Below are 21,417 nucleotides of genomic sequence, written 5' to 3' on the forward strand. Positions count from 1 at the left end.
GGAGGGGCGGGGAGGCGCGCGCGGCCGCTCGCGCTCGGCGCCGGGTCGAAGGCCGGCGCTGTTGATTGGGTCCGCGGGCGGGCGGGAGGCGCGTGCAGCCCTGTGACACCATGTGACGTCAGAGCGTACGTGGCGCAGAGCCTGCGCGGGAAGTTCAGGCGCCGCGGGAGAGTGGCGGGAAGGGGGGAGGGGGTGCCGGTGAGGCCGGGCGGGACTGCGTGTCCCAGCGTGCATCGCGCCCGAGCCCAGTCGGAGCCAGTAGCGGTGCACGCCGGGACGTGTAGTTCGGAGTGTGGAGGGTGTCTCGTTCCGCGGTGGCTGCTGGGATGCGGAGCCTCGTTGTGGCGCGAAGGAGAGGACGGCGACGCGGGCGCTCCTGAGGAAGAGCGGTCTGGGGCGGGGCTGGAAACGAACCCTCGGGGCCTGGGTGCTCTCCACGTCGAAAGCGTTTGTCTGGGCTGCAGGTGCTTCGTAGTCATCTGCCTGGCCATTGCGAGCCCGCGACGTACCCTAATGTTACAGAACCCGCAGCTCCTGTTCCAGGGCCCCTCAGAGATGTACAGTGGTTCCCGTCGTAGCTGAGCACGCTCAGAAAAATGTCAGCTGAAAGCTGAAAATACTGTGAAAAATAATGTGCCGTGAAAAATAATTTTCTTGGTAAATAAAGGCATGCTTCCATTGCTCGTGGTTTGCTGAAAGCAATTTGAAAATGTGACTGCTTTCAGAGGCTTCGGAAGCCAAAGGATGTTTCAGAGAATGGGGCTTTTTTGTGTACACCCTTACTGTTCATGTCAGTCTCATTATTTTTCTAGGCCCAATTTGTGATTTATAGATAGATGATATGGAGCATTAGGAGAACTGGGGAAATAGTTGCACATTACATCTTCCTCAAGGTTGATACTAAAGTTCAAGGACATAAATAAATAGACTTAATCCTCAGTTATAGGTGTGTACAGCAGAACTCCTGAAGAAGTGGCTTTTAATCCCACTATTAAAGACTTGAACTATAAAGACAATTTCTTTAGGCATTTATTGCTGCAGCTTGCAGGCAGCCTTGCCCAGTGGCTAATGGAAAACGTGCTTTTTACTCAGTTGATGAACTGTGTCACCACCATGGCCTGTCACCCAGCCCCAGTGTGCAGACAGCTGGCTCGGAAGACGCTCATGCTGTTCGTTTTCTGGTGGCTGTGCTGGACAGAGAGTTTAATATATACTGGGCTCTTCCCCAGAGCAGCTCGAAAGGGAGCTAGAAGGAGGCTAGAAATGCACAGCAAGAGCAGGGACAGCGAAAGAAAGAGGTGGGCAGCGTGGTGTTTAGCGGCACTGCAGTCGGGGTGGTGTAGGGATGGGGTAATGAAGGTGGAGTAGTCAGGAGTGAAAGTGTCCTGAGGAGGGTTGAGAACATCAGTGTGGGTGGAGGTACTGCAGTGAGGGGAAGCGCTCAAAAGTTGAGCTGGCCCAGTGCTGACTGATTTTCAAATAGGCCATTCACTCCTTTGAATTTGCAATACTTAATTTAGTGGTTACCTTTTAGAGAGGGAAATTCTTGACTTCATTTTACTTGAATGCTTGTGTTGGATATTTAATGAAGCCAGCTGGAACAATACAGATGAAGATAGATTCAACCTTGACTTGGCTGTGACAGCTGAAAATAGTTTGTGACGATATTTTACACACACAGGAAAACTGTGAGGCTCCTCTTTGAAGTACTGAGGCATGAAAAGTTGAAGTACACATGTCTGACATTTACCACATTGATTCATATTTTGCCATGGCATGGTTAGCACTATTCTAAAATGTTTTGGTGACTGTGACTTTTGAGCATCTTACAGCTTGTTTCTGGGACATTAATGTCCCACAGTTGACATATAACGCAGGAAAGGAATGTTCTAACCTGGTCTTTATTTGCAATCCTGACTTTGGTACTAAATGGGGATTGGGTGAAAGATCATCTGTTCCAAAAACATTCTGCCCAGGTGGTTACCACGATGCATTAAACTGCAGAAGCATTCTACAACCAGCCAGACAAAAGAAAATCCTTCATGGCAGGTAGGGTTGAAGGGCTGATTGCTGTTGTAAAGCATTGACAGTAGTCCCTGTGAACCACTCTTGGGATTTACCTTTTTAAATCCTTATCATTTTCAACTAGATGCAAACCAAGTTATTTCCCTCTTTGGGAATCCTACATGCATCTACTTATAATACGAGAGTGTATGAGAGATTAAAAAATGAGAAAAATTCTGCTCTGGTCTGCTAGACAGCCTTGAACACTTTAAAATTTTTTCATAAGTCCTCTGACATCATCCTTCCCTTGCCAGTTCCCATACCACAGTCACCTTATCCTGCCACTGCTCAAACCCAATTACTACCAGAAACATAAGCCTTCACAGAGGAAGAAAGGATTTTTTTGTTCGAGTACATTTATTACAATTGGGATTCAGCTATAGTAGACGTAATGTTCCAAAGGAAGTTAAACACAGAGAGAGATTAATTGAGTTGAGATTTTTTCCAGCTGATAGCAAACAACTTCACAGAAGGAGTGGTACTCCTGCTCTGTTCCCTGTAGACATGCATATTAGATGCTCTTCAGTTCATTCACAAAGATAGCTGGAAGCTTAATTAAATGCTGTAACCTGAAAGGATTTATCTTGCTTTACACTTGCAAATACATTCCCCAAATGTTGAAGAAGGGAGAGTTAAGAGATGCATTCGTAGCCCTAGAATCTGAACCCTCCTCATTTTGCAGTTTCGCATCACATGGGAGCTGCGGGGCCACTGATGGAACAGAGGATATCGGGAATGTGCTGCATCTCAGTCTCAATCCCAGTGTGGAGATGTACCACACAGCTGTACTCATCTTAAAGGGAATCCTTTTGGATGACAAGTTAAAAGCTGGTTATCATTTCTTTACAGCTGGTTTTGGGGAAATAAAAGGAAAATTGCTGCTCTAATTCAAAAGCTGCTCACTGCTGCAAGCAGATATTTGAACCAGAGAACCTTACAGTTGTGGTTTATCACTTAGATGCATGTCTGACTTTGAAAATATGAACTCTGAATTTTCACAGAGATTCCTGGAAAGAGAGTTTTACAAATTTATTGACTGGTTTTATTAACAAACCACAGATGGTTCAAAAGAAGTGATCTAGATTTAAATATTAAAGGAATAAAAAGGAATGGTATGTCAGTATTTAACTTAAGGAAACCAGTTTTAAAAAGTATCATAACCTACACTGGAATGGTCTCATAGGTTAATGTGTGTTTCAAGGCATTAAGGTTATTATTGTATTGCATTGTATAAACAGTCGTGTTCCAAGACATGAAGGTGAGTTAACTGTAGAACTTTTCTCTTGACTTTGGAATATTAATCCTAACTATATTCCGCCAAGGGTGGGTCTTTTTTCCCCCTCTCTTATTTTCTGTTTTCCTTATTTCTCAAGTTAGATGACATTTCACAGCAAATGATAGCAATTTCCAAGGTAGGACACATTTAGAACTAAGTAAATCATTGTTTGCCTTTAATCTCATAAGTGGAAGTTTTAGTTAAGGTTTTCTTTCTTTCTGAAACAGAAATTTGTTGATGTGGAAGTAAGAGTCCCAAAGCATCATTTCAAATGGTGCTCCTCTGGTAATATTCACTTAAGATTGTTTCATTTCTGGACAATTGAAGGTACTGTTGGTTTCATTTAGGAGATATTTCTACACACTTATCAAGAAGAATAAACGATATCTACAGCCCTGAACTGCCTTCCTAACCCAGATAATCCACTGCTGAAAAGCAAAGCAAAACAAAACAAAGTGTTTGAGTATCTGATTCCATCAGCTTTAAAAAGAGAAAGATAGGAAAACAGTGCTGAAAAGAATGTATTCATCTGGATAAGTAATGGACTGAAACAACTGTCACATGAGCTCAAATTGTTTCTCTAAAAGAGCAGAGTTCTAGTAGCACTCTCATCATAAGATTAAGTTTCAGGAAACATAATATCTTAAAGGAAGAAAAATAACAGTGTTTTAGTTAAAAGGTTAAAAAACTTTTAAAACCTCTACAATAATGCTAAAAGAAATTTTCCTTCTTATTGCTTAACACTGCATAGCTTTTTGCAGCATCTGTGGTTATTTTCATATTCATACCACAACCACCAAAAAATAAAAAAGATCAGTCTTTCAAATGAAATCTGATTTGAAATATGACCCAGAAATTTAGATTCAAAGATTTTTATCGTATTATTTTCATGCTAAATGAACTTGGTTTACAGAGCAAAAGGGTTTTTTCTCCCTCAATAACTCTCCTGAAAATCAGTCCAGGTTGTTTTTCTTTTTGCTTGACCATTTGCATTTTCATGCCTTATCACAACTTGAAATTTATAATTCCTTCAGAGCCAATTATATTTCCCTTTATGTCAGCATACCCAGATTTTTTCATGTAATGATCTCAGCAATGCTTGTACTTGAGACACTTGTCTTCAATAAACTTAAAAGCACTTGTTTAATTGGGACTTCTTTTATTGAACAATATTCTCTATATTTCAGAAATTGTAAAAATACCAATTAAGTGTTTGCACTACTTAGGTTTATTAGAACCAGAGGTAGCTGTACTATGGATTTTCTTTATTCTGGAAAGAATAAATATAATGATAAATTAATATTATTAATAAAATAATATGGATTTTATTTATTCAGGAAAGCCTTGACCATACCAGTAATTTAGAGATTTCTATGTTACTACATTGGCTAATTACAATATGAGTCAATGTTTGTCCAACTGGACATAAGGGCTAATCTGTTTTGTTTCCTGACACAACTGAATTCTGTTGATTCTTGCCTTAGAAATGCTTCACTTCAAGCCACAGAATGTGATATCTGCTGCATTTGTGAGACTCAGTAACTGCAAAGTTGAAGAAATACAAATACAATTATTCTGCTATGCATCAGTGTGAACAGAGAGGGCTAAAATGAAGTTGAAATTAATGAATCGAGGGAATGGAGTGTAACTGTGCAGAGTATGATTTCTCAGAGCAAAATTGACTCATTTGCAGGATCGTCCAAGGTAAATTGGAGCAGGTGATGCCTGTTGTCAGCCTACCATCACTTGAACAAGAAATGCAGTCCACTGCCTGTCAAGATGTGTCCCTCTTGGCTGCCACAAACTGATTCATGTTTTGATCTTTTCCATACGCTGCGAGTGTTCTGCTGAAGGGCTTTATTAGTCTTTAACTCATATGTTGAAGCTGAATGGCTCTTAATATATAATGTGTGCTTTTCTTTTAAATTTGCTATTTGAGAAATAAATTAATAGTAATTACTCAATATAGACTGTCACCTACGTTCTCAGAGCAGAATCTAAAAATATTTCCTGGCTTCCATATGCTCAGCAGGAGTCACTTCTCCAGGCATCTCTATGTAATTGACTGCAGTTTTTAGACTTGACATGTAATACCAGTGCTCAGGTCCTCCTGAGCAGGAACACTGGTCTTTATTAGAGACTTTTCTGGGACTGAAAACTCTATTTTCAATCAGCTCAAAAGTTCTTTGGTTTTTTGTTTGTTTGCTTGTTTGTTTGCTTGTTTAACTTTATTTATTAGTGAAATATTTTTGACACATAGTAAGCATTTATTATGCACAGAATCTTGTCAGGGGAGTACTAAGTTCGAGTACTGATTAGAGCCTGCCAGTTTATTTTCCTCTTGTTACTTAGTTTTGCAAAGAGAACAAGGGTAGCAGTACCATGCACAGGAGCAGACTAGAAAGCTGCAGTAAGATTCCTTTCGCTGTTTGCACTGACAGAGCTGCCATTTCTCCATTCAAAATCTTTAAGTGCTTTGAATAGAAGCCTTCCAAAGGTCAGAAGTCAAGATCCAACCCCCAGAATTTATGAATCTGCTAATATGTAAGTAAGCTTCGTAATTCCTTGTCCCCATTAAAGCTTTTCCTAAACTTAGCTAATTCATTGCTCATTTATGCCAAACCTTTTTTCCACATTTCCCAGGAGGCAGGACTGCTGAAGGGTCTGGGGTCTCTGGTGTCTTTCCATTTTCTGTCTGTCTTGCATGGAGGTGGTGGCACCAGATTAGGGATGACCAACAACTAGTCTCTTCAGCTCAGCACTGAAGGTCTTTGTGTGTGTCAGCTACCATTTTAACAGAAACAAGAATTAATTTATATTGCAGAAAAGTCCCACCATAACCTGTTGAACTGTGGGGCTTAGAGTCTTTCAACATGATTTTGTTCATTCATATAAATCATTAACCACATTTGTTTGCTAAAATTAGTTAAAACAGAGTCATAGATGTGAAAGTTGTTTAAATGCATATATTATTAGCCTATTCATATAATTCTAGGATTAGTAATCCTGTAGTATGATAGCAAGGTATAGTCTAAGTTTAGGAGATCTATGCTACGGCATATGTTTGAACATGTCAGAGGCACCATTAAAATTTTTAGACCCTCTGGCTTTGTAAAATTTCTCTTCATAATAAATTTGTATTAAATTGAGGTCTGGCAAGTACCAGTGGCTTATTTGTTGATTTAAGTATCTGAGAGGCAAATATGAAACAAAGTATCAAAAGAAGCATGGATGCAAGTCAAGAATCTGGTATATCTCATGTGCATTATTCAAGGCAGAGGAGGGTCCCTAACAAAAACATCCACAATTTGTTGTAATACTTTTGAAATCATTACATGCCAGGACGAAAAAACATATATTAATTTTTAACAATAAAATTTAAACAACTTGTATAAATTTCAAAACAGTCTTAAGAAATGCCTTCTAATATTTTGCTATCTCTTGGGGGGTTAATGATGTCAGTAGCTCTCACTGAGAGATCTGATATTTTTTAATAACTTCTATCACAAAAGTCAACCCAAATGCTACAATCTGATGCAGAGGCATGTCATTTTCAAAACAAAACTAGTTCTCCAAAACTTCTTAGTCTTTTCATTCATTGGAACTTGAGTTATATTATTTATGCTAGAAACATCTCCTGCCTGTCACAGTGAAGGTGACTTATATGATTTTTAATTTTTTTACTACTTTTGTGGTACTGGCAGTTTAAGGATGTCATTTTATCTCTGTGTTCAGCTATAATGGTACTAGATCTGGTCTTTATTCTTTTATCATCTTGTAGAGGCCAAAATTAGTAATTTTTCTAAGATTTTTGCATTACTAGACAGTGCTTCAGAGAGACTAGAGCAAATATATTGTTGAAGCAATGCCATTTGGAAGGATGAGATACAGAGAGGCAATTGTCTGCTCACATATTGCAAGATAAAGATGATTTTGTCTCCCAACGATTTGTAAAAATGTCCTTGAAGTCCATTCCTACTGTGTTTCTGAAGGCAGTGCTTCCTGTAACAATAGAAATAAATACGCTTCTTTCTTTGTTTTCCCTTACCTGATGTCATCATTTACACCAGCAAATAGTCAGTGTGAAAAAGCTGCTCTGATGGCATTTTGCAGTCACTTTTCCCTGCTGTGAATAGTGACACCCTCTGCAGCTGTGATGGGCATGGATGGAAGAAAGATGCAGTTTTGCAGCCTTATCTTCCTTCAGGAGGTCATGCCCAGATAGAGCTACTGTCAGACCAGTGAATCTAGTGTCCTTCAACTCTCTCTTGAAACCTATGCTGCCAAGGACCAGAGAACTAGATGGAAAAGCACCTACTGTATTCTGCCAGTCTTGACTCTGGCCAAGTTTTTTTTTTTTCAAGATACAGATTTATTCCACAAATAAACCACATAAGCTCATTGTTTTCAGGTCCTTGACATGTGTTGCTTTCATTCTTGTCCTCTCAGCTTTTCTACATGGTGTTATCAGGGTCGTTTTGAGAACCCATCAAAGGCTTAGAACTGTTTGAAATTTGTATTATGTTAAATTTACACAGCATGAGTAGCTGGGGCTGAAAGAGAATTTTCATTACCCCTCAGCAATGTATAGTCTGAGGCATCTATCTGAGAAGCTATGATACCATCCTGAAGGAATAGTTTGTACACGCTTCACGGTCAGCTTGTGTATACAGATACTTTATTTCAGTTGAAGGATCCCATTTAATGTTCATAAGCAAGACATTACTAGAAGAATACTTACAGGAGTAATTGTTTTTTTTTTTTCTGTTCAGAACTATTTGTCCATATCTGATGCAAAGAGTTTCTTGTTTCAGGAAGCCAACTCCAAAATTGTATTTCCTTGAGATGATTCATCTGGTGGTGCAGTAGTGCCCCTGAAAGGAAGTCAGAGGAGGCTGGCAACAGTCTATAGTATTTCAGACTTCAGTGAATCATGAAACATGGTTGGCTTGTGTGAGACATCTTGGTTGATGCAAGGCTGGTTTAAATACTACAAAGAACTTAAGCACATTACTGAATTTTAAACCAGAGTGGCATCTTATGGCTTCACATCTGCTTACATGCTGTGTTGGGAAAAGATGTTACTGTGTATTGCAGGTGTATCAAGCAGGGAGAAAACCTTTATCACTATATAAAATCTGAGGCTCAGGTCCTTCTTTAGTTCCTGTGTTTAATTCATGTGCTTCAGATGTCAGGAAAAAAAAAAATTAGTTTTTGTAATTTCCTTAATAAGTCCCCAGCTTGTCAAAGTTCTTAGCTCAAGTTAGCACTTTACAACATGAATCCCATTTTCAGCATCAAGCAGGATAAAACCCTGACACATTTGCAAAACCAAGTGAAGTCTGAGATAGCAAAAACATTTCCAGAACTGTGGGAAGTAATCAAAGGCAACATTAAATCTACTTGATTCTCTTTCATTGGCAACCACCTGGGTGTCCAGGTAATTCAGAACAAATGTGGGTTTTTGAGTGACTAGAAACAACTGGAATGAAAATCCATTTTCAGATCAATTGCTAAACACTCACCAAAGGAGCAAATATGATGCTGAACCATGTTCTAATCTAGGGAGTGCGTATAGAAGTCAGTCTATCTATCTATCTATCTATCTATCTATCTATCTATCTATCTATCTATCTATCTCTTTTTAGATAAAGCACTGGATCATGTATGATCAACTTTTGGAAGACAGAAGGAAAGAGCTACATGTCACAATTATTTCTGCATTTCCCACCAACAAAAACATCTCCTGTAAAATTGTCGTGTTTGAGGTTTCTGTCTCAAGATAAGTTTTGCACCTGCTGTTCAAAGATTAAATTGCATTTGTTGATAAGAAACTGCCATTTGGGAATTTCACATATGTTATCAAATGATTTTTTTTAAATTTATTTGTGCAGCTAGGACTACTGAATTAAGAAATCGTGCTCTTCATTTTGAGCTTTACTCTGAATCTTCATCATAAAATATTTTTGTTAACACAGTGAAAACACTAAGGCACTAGATTTTATAGCAGGAAATAAAAGAAAAAAGGATGTAATTTCTTCCTGGATTTCTCTATAATAATATATCTGTATTATTAACATTTCAGTTGCATAAGTAACTCTATACTCATCCAAAAACACTCAGGTACCTCAAAAAGTTATAGATTTTCATTATTAAATACTTGATTCTTCTACTGTCATCTCCGGTATGTATTTTCCTCCATGCCATCCTCACACCTTTGAATGACATTGTTGTCAAAGTAATATTTATGCCAAACACCAATTCAGCATCCTTCTTGATGTGTGCAGAATATGGAATAAGAGCAATAAGAAAGTAAGAGCAGTGTTTGCTTCTTAAAAAAAATAAGCTTTATGTATGGAGATGTTCCCAACATACAGTCTTTCAGAATTTTGCAGAAAGCTTATCATGTAGTTACTCCTAATCTAAAAGTTATTTGATGACAACTATAGTTCTTTATCTTTGTGCAGGTCTTTGTCCAGTTATTCTAGAATAAATTCTTTATGTACACAAGCTCAGTAACAATCAACATTAGTCAACTAGTTATCTACATTCACTGTTTTTGATACAAAAAGCTGAATAGTCAGAGCGCTTGACAAAGAAGCAGAGGAGTAATGCCTGAAAATACACCACTGTTTTTAGCAAACTGGTATGAATTTCTTACTCCCTCCATGTTGCCCCTAAATGTTGCTTTTTCTTTTGACAAGAGAAGCTCAAGCTGCCTCTTTTGGCACATACAGTTTATATCCTATATAAGACATGAGTCAAGTAAACCCCAGGTTTTCATCCTTTTTCCCATCCCAGGAATTAAAATTTCTATTTAAACAGAATCAGGTGATGATACAAAATGGAAGCTAGTAATTCAATTTTATATGATCTTAGATCTTGTAGTGTTGGTATACATTCATAGTTATTTCCAACTCAAATCTATCTCATTCCTATTTATTTTGTTTACCAACAGTTCCCAGGACAAACTAGTGTAAGAGGCTTAAAATGCATTTACCATTGTCCACACACATCTCATCTTAAAAGTCATCATAATTTATGCTCAATATAAATGGCTAAAGAGCAAGACTGTATTTCTAGGAATTGGAGAAAAATAGGGCTTCACCAAAAAAATATTCTCTGGCTGGGCTATCTAGTGGTATAAGATTGTCCAGGGTATTAACAGTGATTAAAGAACGAAAACGAAGTGCAAAAGAAATTCCTGTTGTCCTAAGTGCTGAATGATATCAAGAACTAATGAAGCAATCAGCCCTTTTATCCAAAGAGTCATTTTACAGTAGAGGGAGAAAAATGTCGTAATCACGACCTATAATGTGATGATGGAAGATGCAGTGAGAATCATATTCCATTAAAGTTCATATTACATTTTTTACTAAAGATCAACAAGTTCAGTGATATCTTAAGTCAAATTTCTATAGGCAGTTATTGTTTCAGCTGTCATTACCTCTTCATTACATGCCATCAATGAGAGTTTTCGAGTAGCAGATCTAGTCTTTGGCTTAGCTGTGTTCAACTGATACACCAAAACACACTCAAAAAGGAAATACGCCAAGATCATTTGATACACAGTGACTTAAACATGAGGAAGAATTAAAGGAAATAATATAAACTGCACTGAATCACAAAAAGGAAATAGTTTCTTTTTGCTAATAGGGCTACATAAAAGCAAAAACAAAGCAGTGGATATGCTTCTGGTCCAATTGATGCTGACAGAATTAAGGTTCCTGATATTTAAGATTGAGTCACACTGTGTGGCAGTCATGGTAGATTTTCTCTTGGCTATACAAAACCCTTGTGATTCCAATAATAAAAACAGTTTCACTCAAATGCTGCAGCTTAATTCTTTTCCCTTCAAACCAAACCCAAGGAGCTGATGGCACAGAAGATATGGGAATTATATATCACATCAGTGCAGAATGATCTAATTTGCTCTGATGCAAAAGTCCTAAAGAAATATGCTACTGAGGTGATCCAATCAGGCAGGGTTTCTTCTTTTCCTGTTCTAGTTTAGAAAGCAAAAAAATGATCTGAAAACCAAAGCTATGCCCTCCAGAGAGTTACCTTATCACAAAATCAGTCACACATGAAATGCTTAAATCTTTCAGGGAAAATAGACATCAAATCCAACCTGGTGTTGTTATCTTCATTTTAGAGCTTCAGTAATGATATTCCAGAGAAATTTATAATGAACCCACAAAAAGAAAGAAGTCTGGAAAATTCGTTTTCATTTCATACTTGAATTAAAACAACAGCTCCCAGACTGAGATCGTTCTCTTTAATCATAGTAAGCAAACCTACGCCTAAAGAACTGTCAAAAAAAATCTTCCTAACATAAGTAGAGTGTACCAGAATGTCTTCAGACTTTATTTAGCCAAATGCAAAGGTACTGAAGTGTGATGTCTTTCTCTGCTACTAATAATACAACCAAGTATGAAGATCTAGAAGGCTCAGTGTGCTCATAATTGTTCTCTTTTTTATCTAAGGTGGCAATTCAAATCCTGAAATAAATGAAGACAGTGAATTCTGTTGCCACATCTGCTCTCAGTGAATTGGTCAGAGTTCCTGGTAAACTGGTATTAATCACATACAAAATGTCTCATGATAAATTGTTGCCCTCTTAATCCTCAGAGAAATAAATAATATAGACTGAAGCAGGCAGGAAGAACAAAATTCTCACTGGTTCCGTAGGTTGTTCCCCTTTGGGCAACAGATTTATATTGAGGAATTGAGCCAGGGACAGCAAAAGAAATCTAGTTACACTTCCCACCTATATCTTCTAGTACCAGCCTTATGCGAAGCCAAACTTGGTCAATTTTGTTTCAAAATTCTTCATGAAAGGCATTTTCAGGTCTACATAGAACCACTAAATGACAGCTAGAAAAATAACCAATGGCAACTAAGGAAGTTAAAGCAAGAAATATTTTTTTTTTTTCCCCACTGAGGAAAATACATTTCAGATTTGCATTCTACTCATTCTCTCTTAGTCATAATTTATTCTTTAGTCTTGTGCAACAGGTCATTAACCTGCTTAACAACCCTAAATCTAGACATTTTGACTTTAGAGAAATGTAGTGAAAATAACAAATCTTTCTTCCACTTAATTTTCTTTGATAGTTTACAGGAATGCACAAACTGGGATTTTTCTTTCACAGTCGCGAACAGTAGTTTAGCTGTTAACTGCATGGTATCTAGATTTGGGACCACATTCTATGCATAGTCCTTTTATCTGCTGAGTGTGATTATATTCAGATCAATATTCTCTAATGACTGTTATCATTGGTAGGATATTTTAAAGATATTTCAACTTCCAACACCATTTGACAGGCAGAAGGTATTACTGCAAAGTTATTTGGTCATCTTGATCTTTTTTTTTTTTTCCTAATCAGAAACGAGATGAAAATCCTTGAGAGTATAATTTAAATTTTTCATCCATATCTCCAATATTTTATCTGCATCAAAAACCACGTTTTTTATTTTTAATTTTAAAAATTAAATGCTGTTTAAAACAGAAATCATGTGAAGAAAGCAGAAGCTGGAGCTACTCCTGAAAGCCTAGTGACAGTTCAAACCCCTTCCTGGGTTTTCCTCTCAGTGGAATTGGTGGACAGAAGTTGCTATTCTAAAGTTATGTTTAGATTTCCTATGTTTCCTTTGAAGTTTTCAGTTTTGTTCTCATCCACATCGATGTTCTTTTCAAATGCATAACCTGGAGGCGAAGGCCAAAACCTCTCTAGCTTACAAGCAAATGTATTACTTGTTTTTCTTGAAGGATTATAAAACCCCATCATCTCTCTGCCAGAGATGTTCACTGAGAGAGATGCCAGCCAATATGTTGTTCCAGGATTAATTAAAGAGTTTGTCTGCCAGACATTCTTTAAGTCTGCTATTTCTCATTTTATTTTTACTTTTTGGCATGTAATAGTGTTTCCATACTTATTAAATCCTGACTGATAATTACATGCAAAAGAGCAATTAGCAGCAGACAATTTAGTGGCAAAGAATTTATAATTTGAACTGTTTACCATTCAGAGATGACTGGAAGTGATAGCAACTGCATCAAATGAAACTTCATCAGTGATATTGTTCTGGTGGAGGTTCCACCTGGGGTGCTCTCTATTTCTTCAGTCTATCTTTGCATTAAATATAAAATCAAACCTGTAAGTAGACAGTTACTGAAATATCCTGCGGTATATCAGGTGTTTCTTAAAATCAAAACCTCATTTCATTGTTCAGCACTGTGTGTGTTGAGGAACCTGTGCATGTGTTGCCTTCTGTTCTTATTAGAAAGCCCAAGTGTCACAAGTTAGCATAAATTAAATTTCTTAGTCAAAGAAACCCTGGCTGAGTGGTTGAGATCTACACAGATTTTCTCTGCTTGTTTTCTATGCTTATTTTAATAGAAGCTTTACTTTTCTGTCTGCAGGAGCATAGATTCTGTGTTCCAAAAATAACAATGCCATTTCAAGCACAGTCATTAGGCCAGCAAATGTACAACCCTTATCAATCAGTTCATATCTGAAAAAAGGAAAAGATTTGATGATTAATAAAAGGAGCTCATTCTGAATGAGACGTTGAGGGCAAGGATTTGAACACCTCTCTGATCATGAACTAAGCAGGAACCAAAATGTCTCACCATTTTGATAGCCCTTTGAGCTTGAAGTGCTCCAGTCCATTTATGTATGGGCAAGAATATGCACAGGCATTACCAGTTTGATGGGAATAATTATCAACTTTCTCTCGTCCTTCTGACACATGTCAGAGAAAAGATTTGAAAATAGTGCTGGATAACCAAAAAGAAGGAGAATGTCTGGAAAAGAGACCCAGACTTTGAGGCTTAATTTCTTTATAGTATTTGTATGCTTTAGTCTTTTGCTCTTTTTCCTGAAGTTACACTGCACTCCAATTTATACTGCAGTTTATCCAAGCTTGCTTTCCCTGTGTAAACCTCGCTTTCAATTGTCACTTTTTATGGTCAGCCATCCCATTAGAATCTGCATAGAAAACTCAGTTAATTTATGATTCATCATTTCAAAGCAATTTGGTACCAGTTTATTAAATAATACTAAGAAAGGAAAAGCTGAGATAAGGACCCAAGTTCACAGATCCCTCTAAGATGGGCCGGTAGCAGAATGTAATCATGTCAGTTTTAATGCCCTTGCACCTCTAAAAAGCCATTGTGATGGGTTGCCCCTGGCTGGATGCTAGGTTCCCACCAAACTCACTCTATCATGCCCCTTCTCAGCTGGGCAGGGGAGAGAAAATGTTAGGAAAGTCTGTCTGGTTGAGATAAGAGCAGGGAGAGATCACTCACCAGTTACTGTGACAGGCAATACAGACTAAACTCGAAGACATCAGTCTAATTTGTTACCAAACAAATTCAAGTAGAATAATGACACACAAAACTTAGTCTTAAAATACCTTCCACCCCTGCCCCTCCCTTTTTCCCAGGCTCAAGTTTACTCACACATTTTCTATTCCTTTCCTGGAGCAGCACAGCAGGAAAGGGAACAGGGGCTGTGGTCAGTTCACCACCTGTTGTCTCTGCTGCTGCTTCCTTTTCAGGGGGAGGACACCTTATACTCCTCCCCTGCTTCACCGTGGGTCCTTCCCATGTGAGACAGTCTTGCACAAGCTTCTCCAATCAGTCAGTCCTTCCCACAGGCTGCAGCTCTTCACAAACAGCTCAAGCATGGGTCCCTTCCATGGGGTGCTGGCCTTCACAAACAGACTGCTCCAGCATTGGTCTCCCATAGGATTACAAGACCTGCCAGCAAGCCTCTCTCCATGGGCCACGGGTCCTGCCAGGACACTGCTCCAGTATGGGCTTCTCACAGGGTCACAGCCTCCTTCCAGCATCCCCCTGCTCTGGCATGGAGTCCTCCATGGGCTGCAGGTGGATCTCTGTGGACCTCCATGAGTGCAGAGGGACAGCCTGTCTCACCATAGTCTGCACGACAAGTTGCAGAGAAAACTCTGCTCCAGCATCTGGAGCACCTTCTGCCCCTACTGCACTAATCTTGGTGTCTGCAGAGCTGTTACTTTCACATATTCTCACTCCTCTCTTCCAGCTGCATCTGTTCAGGTTTTTTTCCCCTTTCCTAAATCTGTTATCCCAGAGGCACTTGCCCCTGTAACTGATGGACTCAGCCTTGACCAGCAGAGGGTCCATCCTGGAGCTGTCTGGCATTGTCTGTCTGACATGGTGGCAGCTTCTCCCAGAAGTCACCTCTGTAGCCCCTCGGCTACCAAAACCTTGCCACAGGAACCCAATACAATCACGTAGATCTTAGCTCTGTGTTGACCTGGAGACTTGTGGTGGCATAGCGCCCTTTCAAATACTAGTTTAAGGCTCATACAAAAGGGAGTCTGCTATCTACTGCTGAATGTTTCCTTCCTGATTCACCTACTATGCGTTTCCAGCCAAGTATTGACCTAATCAAAGCTCATTTAGCTCATGAGATCTGATGTGACTGCGGCCTGACAGGTATGATTTGGAATATTTCAGAACTCAGCAGAAGAAAACATACCCACTTTGTATGTCAAACATGCAACCCTGAGCATGCATTTTGATTCATTATGAAAAAGCACACTGATGCTCTTAACAGGAGAGCAGAGAGGATCAGTTTTGAGGCTGTGTTAGTTTGTAGATTTATTTGCATGTGTAAGTACTTCTTCGATGTAACTGACATAACAGGAAACTCTGGTTTGCTTTACAGTTGAAGTATAAGTGTAATGAAAAGCATCCTTCAGCATCTATCATGAATATACACACCTGTGGCTCCCTAATGACCTTGCAAGCCAAAATCAGGGAGCCTGGGAAAACTTTGGTATGGATATACTTGTTGCATCAAAGTCCTTGAGGTTATTGCCTACACTGTACTTACCAGCAGTTTTAAAGCACCACAAGAGTTTGTAGCCTTCACATCTATGATCTACTGCAGAACAATAACTGCAGGCATTTGGTTTAATTCCTCTGAAATCAATGTTCACTTTTACTCTGCTAACCATAAGTCAAAACAGATAAATCCAGCAAACTATTCAGACAATACTGTTTTTAAGACAAGGGGTGTGTTTCTTTAATAAAGCAAGAGACAACCATGAAATAAGACATTAAAACACACGTACAAAAAGGCAAGTAAGCACAGTTAGCCAGGCAATATTACTTAATTATATTGTAATAGAGTCTCCTGCTCTACTGGATGGAGGGTTCTTTATGGAGGAGGTCCTCATCCATAAAAAACAATTCCATCTGCATATACAAAAAAGGCACAAAACTTTTCAAAATAACAAGGGATCATTCAGCCATTGAGTTCTTATAACTTCTCTGTCCTAGTCTGGGAAAAAAAACAGTGTTGATGGTAGTTTGCAGGAGTCCATCTGGTCGGGAGGGGTGTGGTGTGTGTACCAGTCCTTTTCCCCTTTAGTGGGGAGATGTCTGTCTTCCCACAGAGCCCATTCTTCCCTGCCTGGCTGCCTGTGCATTAATAACAGGGAACAGAATCCATTCAGTGATTGATACCAGCTTATGCTAAACAATTTCCTCTCCTGTTTCCAATAAACATGGCTGTTCAAATAGATTATAGTGTCTCAGAGTGTTCACATCCCCTCCAATCCCCCTCCCCACTTCCCCCCTCCTGCCTTAGATGTCCTTTAGCTACTCTTTTGAGATGGTAATGAAGCTAAACAGCATTTCAAAGAGGGCTTTGATTAGCATGATAACCGTGTAGTGGCTTGATGGGCAGCATGGAATGGTTGTCTAGCCTTCCAGCACCAACAGCTTCGAAGAAAAGTTATACAACTTGTTAAAGTGCATGCATGGATGTAGATATGTATGTATGTGTGTTTGCATTCACATGAATGAGGTATCAATAAAACCTGACAAGGTCCATTCATTGATACTCCCTGTTGGAACAGCGTTTTCGTGATGCACAGGCTAATTGCAGCAATTTGCCAAAACTTGCCTGGGTAATCCGTATGCATTTAAAGAGGGGACAGGAGGTGGAACTGTGGTAGAGCTCAGTAATTACTCATCATGTACAGCATCACCACATTGCTGCTACTCAAGCTGCCGGTCATGGTTAGAGACTGGACTTCTGGAATGGCATACAACAGAAGGACTGCAGAAAACTCCATGTCTCAACACCTATGTAAACGTGTCAGCATGCACACTGAGGGCTGAAACTAAACTGACATGGCACCACTAATATAGTCTCCCAAATCAGATCATTTAGATTAAGAGCTTATGCTGAGACAATGCCCTTTCTCCCTTGTGAGATTTATTCCTTTTTCTGAAAATCAAGTGCAAGACAGGAGTTTATGCCTGGACTGTTGTTATCTGACATGCATTGTGGTTCTAAAAGCTTAGAGCCACTCAATGGGATGGGGCAAACACAATCCCATTGGCTGTTTCACAGTAGTTAGACTTTATGGGACATGAGTGACTCCTCTGGCTTCATTTATTTTTGAGTTTCAGCTTTTAGCTTCCCTGTTGTAATTAGTTGAAGCACGACCATGAAAAACTGCCTTAATTGAAATAATGTTTCCTCTGGATTTCTTTTTTACAATGTTTGTACATATTTTGGCAGCCCTTCAGGATGCTATATGTTAAGCAAGTAGATGACAAGTGACACCTTGCTGGTCTGCAAATACTTCAGTTCCAGAGCATGAAGGAACTTCATGCCATTTATACTAGCAACATCTATCTGCAATCCAAAGAGAAAGTAAGAGAAGGTACATTGCAGAGGCAACAGATGAGTTCAGCAGCATCATGAAGCTGATCATTGTGACAAAAAGCACTGTCACCTCTATAATGTACTCAGAACTGGCAGCTATGATTACTAAAAATATCAAAAAGCCTTACAAAGTGGTTTATTTGCTTTAACTCTAGAAATACAAACAGCATGAATCCAATATACACTTTGTTATCATATATGTGGGTTTAAGCAAATATTAACAAAAATACTCAAATCAAACCAACAAACTCCAAGGAGTTATTTGGAATAGAGAAGAAAACAGTGAGTAGCCTGATGCTGCCGTGTGAATTTTGGATGTGGAGGGCCCCGTGTTAACAGCTGGATGATCATGGGGGACTGAGCACCTGGGGAACAGCTCTGTGGGAAAGGGCTGGGATTCATGGCTGACAGCAGGATCAAATATGAGTAAACATCATGCCATGTGTAGTGGGGATGGCTGGGAGCATGTCCAGCTGTGTCAGTAGGAACAACGTGGCCAAGAGATCATCGCACTTAGAGCACAGCTGGAATTCTGCGTCCAGTTTTGGGCCCTACAGTACAAGAAGGACATCAATAAACTGGAGTGATTTCAGTGAAGGGCTACCCTTGATGGTCAAATCTGGGGCTCTTGCCTTAAAGGAGATACTGAGGCACCAGGGAATCTTCAGTCTGGGAAAGGGATGGCTATGAGGGAACCTGACAGCAGTACCTACTAACCAGTACTTACTAGCACCTATCAAACAGTACCCCAGCCTTACCGAGGACTTGGAACCAGGATTTTCCTGGCAGTGCATGGCAGCAAGACAAAGGACAATGGCCATGTAGAGCTGAATGGCTGATATGACTGGGTATAAAGGAAAATATTTTCCTGATGAGATTAAAAAAATACTGTAACAAGGAAGTTCTGCAGTTTCTACCATGAAGGTTTTCAATGCTTAACTGGATAAAGTCCTGAACAACTTAATCTGACCTTGTAGCTGACTCTGTTTTGAGCAGGAGGCTGGATTACAGTCTTGAGGTCCCTTCCAGCCTGAATTGCTCAGGGATCCGGTGTGTCACACAACTCATAGCAAAGCTGTACAGCTTTGCTGCAGGATGCTGCAGACACTGTAGGTGTCAATGTAGGTTTCAGGTGCTGGTCAGGGTCACCAAAGGGAAATGCACTGACGTTTTGGGTCTGAGCCCCAAACACATGGAGAATGGGATATGTTTAGAGGAAATACTACTGTAGGCTTGCTATAATCTCATATTCTTCCTTGTGCAGCTGCTTATGGCCACTGTCTGAGTTGGGGACTGGCTGTCCATTTCCCAAACCAGTACAGCTCTTTTTGTCTTTTTATTTCTATAAACCACACCATCAGCATGATCTACTGTTTCAAACCTAGAATTTTGCAGAGTTTTTAATTACAGGGAAGTGGAGCTTTTAGAACGTCATCCCTACCCTTGGAAGGAATAGTAAAATAATGAGGCTTTTCAGACTACATTTTTCCAGTCAATTTTCATAATGACAGTATTTGGGGGGAAATTGAAGATTGTAGCATATTACCAAAAAGTACCAGAAATGTTGTAGAGAGATCTATTTTTATTTAATTTTTTTTTTTTATTTTTTCAGAAGTTCAACAAGTTGATTGCAATCTGCCTTTCAAGGTCATCCATCTGAATCAATGATCTTAGCTCCACCAGTTCTGATTTTTTGAATAAAATTGTAATTACCATCCTTTTAAGCACCAGCTGTTCTATTGAAACATGATACTGGTGGTGTACTCAGTCCTGGTGGAAAAATATCTGTGAGCTGCTCTTCACTGAAGCCTCAGAGCTGATTGCAAGAAGCATTTATAGTCACAGAATTAAAGGGGCCACAACCAGATCCTTTATGGATACAGCTCCTTCTCCTTTTGTGCATTACCCTGTTCAAACACACATTTGAACCTCCTGTACTCGTTCCTTATAAAATAAGGAGAAAACAGAAAGTGCAATATCATGCAGTGGAATGTGCAAAGGAATAATCTATGAGCTTGTCCACATGATGAGCCACATGAGAGCAATGCTCAGAAACAGAAAATGATTCTTTGCTGTTCTTTAGCAGGACCCATTTTTTTAGCAGTATGTACCATCTTTATCAACAGGCAGCCAAGGTTAACAATTTAAGAGGAAGGCTATAATCTACGTACAGTAGGATACTGTACTAAAGAAGAAATCAGTGATGAAAAGAGAAGCAGAAGTAGTGCTTTTCTAGCAGGATTTGCAGGAGAATTGAAAGGCTGATTGGCACAGGAAGTGGCATGGGAAAATAAAAGCAAGAGGTAGAATTTGTCTTGGCAGGAAAGTGATGTTCTACTATTAGAAATGCCTTCAGGCCAAAAAGAAAAAAAAATCCTGTGCTGAGATTTAAAAAGGATTTTCCAACTGCTGTAAAGCTCAGATCCTACACTATCTTCCTAAAGCACAGAGAATTTGAGAAGCTTTTGGTCATATTCAGGGAAGAGTCCAGTGAGTATTTATCCTCTCAGACTGGAGTAGTGACAGTTTCTGTGCAGACAGGCAAGATGCAAAGAAGCAGCCAGGCTCTGGGGTGCACCTGCCAACTGCTGCGTCCCTGCCTTCCCTCCTTTCCCCAAAAGATTTTTTTCTTTGCATATTATATTGTAGTGTATTTTCCTTTTTACTTCTATTTTTATAAGAAATTAGGACAGTGTAGTTTAGCTGCTGTCTGAACAGTAGCTCCTGCCAGGTCAGGGTGCTACCAGAGGGCACTTGGGCCTGAGGATGCAGAGGAGGGAACTTGCCTCGTCAGCTGCAAAATGTGAAGCATTGCAGTACTGCTGACTGCTTAGGCATTGCTATATTTTTCTCTATTAATTACATGGCCTTTTCTCTTTGCAAAGCCAGGAAAACGTCCATGCTGTCAGAAGTCTTTACCTATGAGGACACTCATCCCTCTGCAGTGTGCTACCAGGAATCAGAGAGCCTGGCAAGCCCCTGCTCCCTGTAAGCCTTTCCCTTACACAACAGACCTTGATCAGTATTCCTGTGCTCAGTGCTCCTGATCATTAACTCATAAGGCCCCAGTTCAAGACAGTCTTAATGCACATAATGACATATCTCTTTTCCTTAAGATTGCACATATTGAAAATACTGGTACAATTGAATGGACATAACAAGATTATTTCTTTTATGATATTACTGTCTATCCCCGATGCAGATATTTGGCACGGTAATAATATTTTATTGCTTTTGTGTACAGCAGCTTTTGCCACAGCTGTTCTTGATCTCATGCCAGATCTTTAGACAGTGCTGAAGGACAGGTGATAATAACTGGTAACAAGTATGGAGGGGTCTTGT

This window comes from Poecile atricapillus, chromosome W (genome assembly GCF_030490865.1).
Source record: "Poecile atricapillus isolate bPoeAtr1 chromosome W, bPoeAtr1.hap1, whole genome shotgun sequence".
Lineage (NCBI taxonomy): Eukaryota > Metazoa > Chordata > Aves > Passeriformes > Paridae > Poecile > Poecile atricapillus.